Genomic DNA, 6,000 nt, shown 5'->3' with positions numbered 1-6,000 from the left:
ATTTTAAAATCTTCCATTGATTGTGTTGGTTTTTTTTATACACCAACTCTTAAATAATAATATAATATAGATCTAGAATGTATAATTGAGAGGTGGTAGATGCTGATTGAAGGGCACGGATAATCACGTCATTTATTGATTTGGTTTGCCTAACGAATCTTATTGAGAAACTACTTGTCAACCAAAAAAGACGAGTGAAGATTTTGTTTCCTCACACGTAATATAATCTAATTATCTCTTCAGATTTCAATCATGGGAGACATTAAAACATAATCACGTTTCTATGGACCCAATTATTAAATTATTTACGTAAAAAAACAACAAAAACAAGGCAAATACCATTAATGGAGTTATCATAAACTGGTAGCATTATTATTACTTGTTTATTTGTTTCTTGTAGTTATGATGAAGACAAAAGAGATCTACATATTTACGTAGGTACTGTTGATGTAGTATCACTTTGTAAAATTGATGAAGTTAATACTTTTCAGCAGTGTTTTGAAAACCAGTCGGACTGTGACTCGCTCTTTTAACCGGTTATGAGTTGTACTAAAACTGGATTTGAGTTAAACCGATAGATCTGGTAAAAAATTAGTCAAACTCGGTGAAACCGGTGACCCGATTCAATATTAAAACCCAGTTTTCTCAAATTCAAATTAAAAAAATATATTTAAAATTTTAAAATTTAAGAATCATATTTTCAAAAATATGTTTCTAAATTAAATTAGTTTTCATTATTTTATATTATTTTTAAAGTTTTTATTTTATTGATGTATCAATTTTAGTTAGATTCTTGTAATGATATAAAATTTTATAAAAAGAATTATATATATATATATATTTAATTAATTAATTTAAAATCAGATTGAAATTTAAAATACGGTTGAATCTAACCTGATCCAATAATTAATCCAGTTACAATGTTGAATTGATATCCGGTCCGATTTTCAAAACCTTGTCTTTCAGGTTTTATTTGTAAGAAGATTGCAGGCGTCTTGTAAAATTGGGAATAAAAATGGTTTTATGTACAACTGGAAATGTTCAATTCATATGTAAAACACAAAGACACCGGAGATGACAAATGACAACACATTAGCTCAAGACAAGCCCATCTTCCAACCAATCTTGTCACACCAACATCGATATATTACTACTTTTTAGCGAATCCAATTAATACACTTGTCATCACTAATTAGTATTGTGTACAAATATGCTGTAGCCGTAACATGGTCAGTTTTGTGATTAATAATGATAATCGAAATCGACCGTTATTTTGTGCGTAGAAAATGTGATCAACAATAGTGAATTAATATATTAATTTTATTTTAAAAATTAATATTTCAACTCTAATACAATTCGATCTGAAAACATGCATGTATATCTTAGGCAGAAAAACATGCATGTATATCTCTATAATCTAAATGAAAATGATTGCCCGCTAACTATAGTTTTTTTTTTTACATCGAACTAACTATATAGTTTATTATGTTAGAGAAAACTATAGTTTGTTACTCAAAATGGCCACTACGATATCGATATATCATTTTGATTATCGCTAGAACTATTTTTTTTCGTTAAAGTCGCTAGAACTATTATAACTTTTTAGCCTTAGAACAATTAGAACTTGCGTGTTAATTCTATTTTTGAATATTGAAATATAGTGCTTAAATATGAGTTTTAGTGCGACGAATATAAGTTTTCACCTAGTAATTTATAAATATATATAGGATGTAAGTTGTTTATATATGTGTGAAACATGTTGGATGGATGGTGAGGGTCCTAGGCGAGGGCTAAGGACAAAGAAAGAGGAGATGCAATAAGACAGAAGACGCATGCAACGGAGATTTCGGATTCGGTCGTATCCTTTTCATTTGTCTCAGCCATTAATTCCCAAACCCCATCTTCTCTTCCTCATCCATCCTTATGTTTTGTTTCTTCTAAATATTATTATATATTACACACAATTTAATGATTTCAATGTATACTTCATATATGATACATTGTTCAATTAACATTTTCGATATCTAAATGATTCTTTGACGATCGAAATCCAAAATTCTTTTTGACAAACAGTGATTTTGAGCATAAGATTTGATTAGGTATAGATGTCAAAAAAAAAAGATTTGATTAGGTATACTATTAATTTCATTTTGAATGAGTTCTTTCCTTTTAAAATGTTGATGAATTAGATTGGAAATACTGCAACTATTACAAATCTAGTCATATTTTACAATGTTACTACAAATCTAGTTATAGATTGAAATTAAGTTTTGACATTTAATTATTGTAAATAGCCAACTCATGTAGACATATTTTACAATGTTAAGGTGTTAAAGGTTTCATCATTTAAGCCACTTGTCCACATGGTAGTTAATAAAGAATAACCATATAACAAATTTAATACACATTTGTGGTCCATTTCTTTTGTTGGTAATAATCATCTGTGGTCCATTTATCCAAAACAAGCATCTGTCTAACGTGTATTACTATTTAAATAATATATATGTGTATATAAATGTGTGTGTGGGTGTGAAGATGCTCGATTACGATTACAAGTTGAGACACTTGTCGTCTCTTTTCTTTCCTTTTAATGTTTTGCTCTCTCCTCCCCCTCAAAACCCAACTTCTGATAACTAAAATTATCATTGGATAGCAATTCATATTCTCTGTATCTTCCGTAATTAATTAATAAGTTTCGAGTATATAGCTAGGGTTGATGTGAGATTTGTATATCTAGATGGATCTATTTCTATGTTGGTTTTGGGAGGCTGAAGCTGCCAGCATGATCTGGTAATCGCTACATACGACATATATACATACACATGATAATTTAATTTACTTCCACATATATCAATGTATCTCTCAAATAATATATAATCTTTTTTTTTTTTTTGCTAACATTTGGATCATATATAATCTTAGTGTTAAAAATGTGTTTTCTCCTCTTTTTCATGGATGCATGCATGTATGTGTGTGTATAAGTGTATAGATAGTGGTACCAGATCATCCTGCGGCTTCATTCACTCAAATCACCAACAATGAACTTAAGCTTCTTAAGAAAAACGATTCCAGTCGACTTTTACGACTTCCCTGGGTTATCATTAGAGGTAACAATACATTTGCTTATATCCTTCTACTTCCTTATAAATCGGGATCCCCTTATAAATCGAATCATTCATTCTTTTCTTTTATTTTATTTTTGGACGAGCGTCTTCAATCATTCATGCTTGGTGTATTACATCTTAGTTCTGGAAACTATACGCATATATGTATCTAATTTTATATGATATATATAATTACATATATACAATGACGCAACAGTGATATATGATTTAGTTACTGTTTATATATATGACCATGTCCACAAGCTCATGTTTGTTGGTAGGAACGCGTTTACATGTGACTGTGTTTGCCAAGACCTATGCCAAGCTTTATAATTATATATTCATATAATATATCAAGTGATAATAAAGAAGAAGGTGTATTATTTTGGTGACAAGACGCATTAGTATCCATCTTATTAGTAATTTTTAAGATTCCAGAATCAGAAAAATATGATTGTCAAACTTTCAATTTTTAAGAAGTAAAAAACAAAATATTGTTTTGATTCTAACTTAACAATGTTTAAAACATTGGCAGTTAAGTGTTTATTGTTTATCCAATACATCAGGTCTTATTATTCAACACGTTACTACTTACTACAAACAGCTCAAATAATAGAAAAGTTTGCTACAATATTTTGATTTAAGCGTTGTGTTTGCTATGCAATGAGAACTAATAGAGAAAACTTGCTTGGACGTATTAAGCTGGAGCTTATTTTGAAATAGAAGTTTGGGTCTTATAGTCCCCCATCTAATAAGATAGAAACGATCATTATACTTGGTTTCAGAAACACCTAAGAACAATCTTCCACACTATTACTGTTTTCTTTTTTTCTTGTTTGGCATTTGGAAGATCTTTATTATATATTGGACCAACGGAAATAAACGTCTACAATATCATGCATGTACCATTGACTAAGGATCAAGCCTTCTATAATATAGGTTGTGACACAAGTAACCAGTGGTTGGTATAGATTATCTGCGTTAATCAGCACAAGAACAACTCGCCAACTCCAGCCTTTGTTTCCAAGATCTTTCATTTGGAGCTGGAGAACACATGATCGATATATGGATTGTATTAAGATCATGCATATTAATTTCCTTACTTATACTTGCATCCATTATGTCTTTTGTTCATTCGTAAGGATTTAGTGGTTTGTCGAAACAATAAGTACAACGCCCTTTTATAGTATGTTTTAGAACTTTTTACAAAATTATCTATGCAAACTGTATACTCCTTAATTTTTTTTATGAATGTTTGTAATATGCAGCAGTCTTTTCTATTGCTTGAATTTTTTTGTAGGTATTACTTCACTGTAGAAACTTTATCACGTATGGCTTCATAATTTTAACGCTTTTAACCAAAAAGTCTTAATACAAAAAACATATGCAATTGCTTAACAGAAGAACAACATTGTAATCTGTATCACAATTCACACTATTAGTATATATTTTGTGGGAATATAAGTTCTGATCTCGTAACAATAGTAGACGGACACTACTCGCAGTTTATTGAAAATGATGTTGGTTTGACCTAAGTTTTGGACTTTTAATACAAAGATTTCTAACGCTGATAAAGAAAAATTATGTATCTTTATAGTATTATTTTGAGAAATCAGTTTCCTACGTGTTGCACTCAATTTAGTCTTTATGACAGTTAAATATAGAGATAGAATTTATGAATAAAAATTTCATTTAAACTCCAGACTAATTTTTAATTTAATAATATATTTTAATTAGATTTTTTTAGTTTAGTTTCTGTCTTATTTTTTCTAAGAACATTATAATAATAAAGGAAACATTTAAAAAGCTTAAAAACAAATTTTAAATGAAAATATATTTATATATGATGTGTTTTCATATAAAAAGAAGAAGGAAATTTCACAAAAATAGTCTTAATATTAATACACAAAATAATCTTCCCTTTAACACATAATTTTAAGAAACATAAAATATTTCAATTTGGTCATCTTTGCAATTTCCTATCAATCCTCGCTTTATTTTTTCTAATATTTTTTTTAAAAAATTGTTAATAATATTGCAAAAATATACTTAGATAAATAAAAATAATTAGAATTAACTTTATTATAATCAAAAATAGTTACACTACAATTTGAAGTTAAAATAATATATGTAGTTTAATATACTCACAAAATGAGTAATTCAACTAATTCAGTTTATTATATCCAAAATCAAATATCTAACTAAAATAATAATATACTATTTTATAATAATATTTTCTTTATTTTATAATTTTAATTATCAGATGACTCAAAACATGTTAATAATGAAAAATAAGTTATTAATCAGTTGTTACAATATAAATATATTATTTTTTTTTGTAAAATTTATATATGCATGAGATTTCAAAATACTGTCGTTATATTCATTTAATTTTAAATCAAACACTTTTTTTCTATTTCACTCTCAAAACAATATATATTTTGTTATACATAATCTTACTGAACTATATTTACATATCTGAGACAACAATCAATCAAAATGCAAAATAAATAAAGTAATCAGAATTTTAGTCTATTTAGAACAAAAAATATTATAGTTGAATTCAAAAAAATAAATAACTTTCAATATACCCAAATGATAACCGTACTGACTAGATATTACATATACAAAATCATATGTCTAACTAATACAATATAATACTATTAATTGAAATTATACAAAATAATTATAAATAATTTAAAACGAAAAATAAAATATCAATCTATTATTATAATACATTTATTTTATAAATTATATTCGTGGATGAGTACCGAAAGGATCACCTAGTTAAATATTAATTAACACTGTACAATTACAGAAGTTAGAGAAGTGAGAACTAGTATATTCAACAAAGTCATCCACGACAAACAATAATTTTTTTGAGGAATGAATGGCA

At 27.3% G+C, this 6,000-nt stretch overlaps 1 long non-coding RNA gene across 1 annotated transcript; it reads left to right on the top strand.

Moving 5' to 3' along the window:
* The first annotated feature begins 580 nt into the window (after positions 1-580).
* Positions 581-4,396, top strand: LOC117128108. The gene is made up of 2 exons (XR_004451286.1): positions 581-2,099; positions 2,132-4,396. It is a non-coding gene; the product is annotated as an uncharacterized LOC117128108 (long non-coding RNA).
* The last annotated feature ends 1,604 nt before the right edge of the window (positions 4,397-6,000 follow it).

The sequence above is a fragment of the Brassica rapa genome, chromosome A09 (genome assembly GCF_000309985.2).
Source record: "Brassica rapa cultivar Chiifu-401-42 chromosome A09, CAAS_Brap_v3.01, whole genome shotgun sequence".
Lineage (NCBI taxonomy): Eukaryota > Viridiplantae > Streptophyta > Magnoliopsida > Brassicales > Brassicaceae > Brassica > Brassica rapa.
The sequence above is the reverse complement of the archived record's forward strand: the minus strand, read 5'-3'. Positions and strand labels throughout refer to the sequence as shown.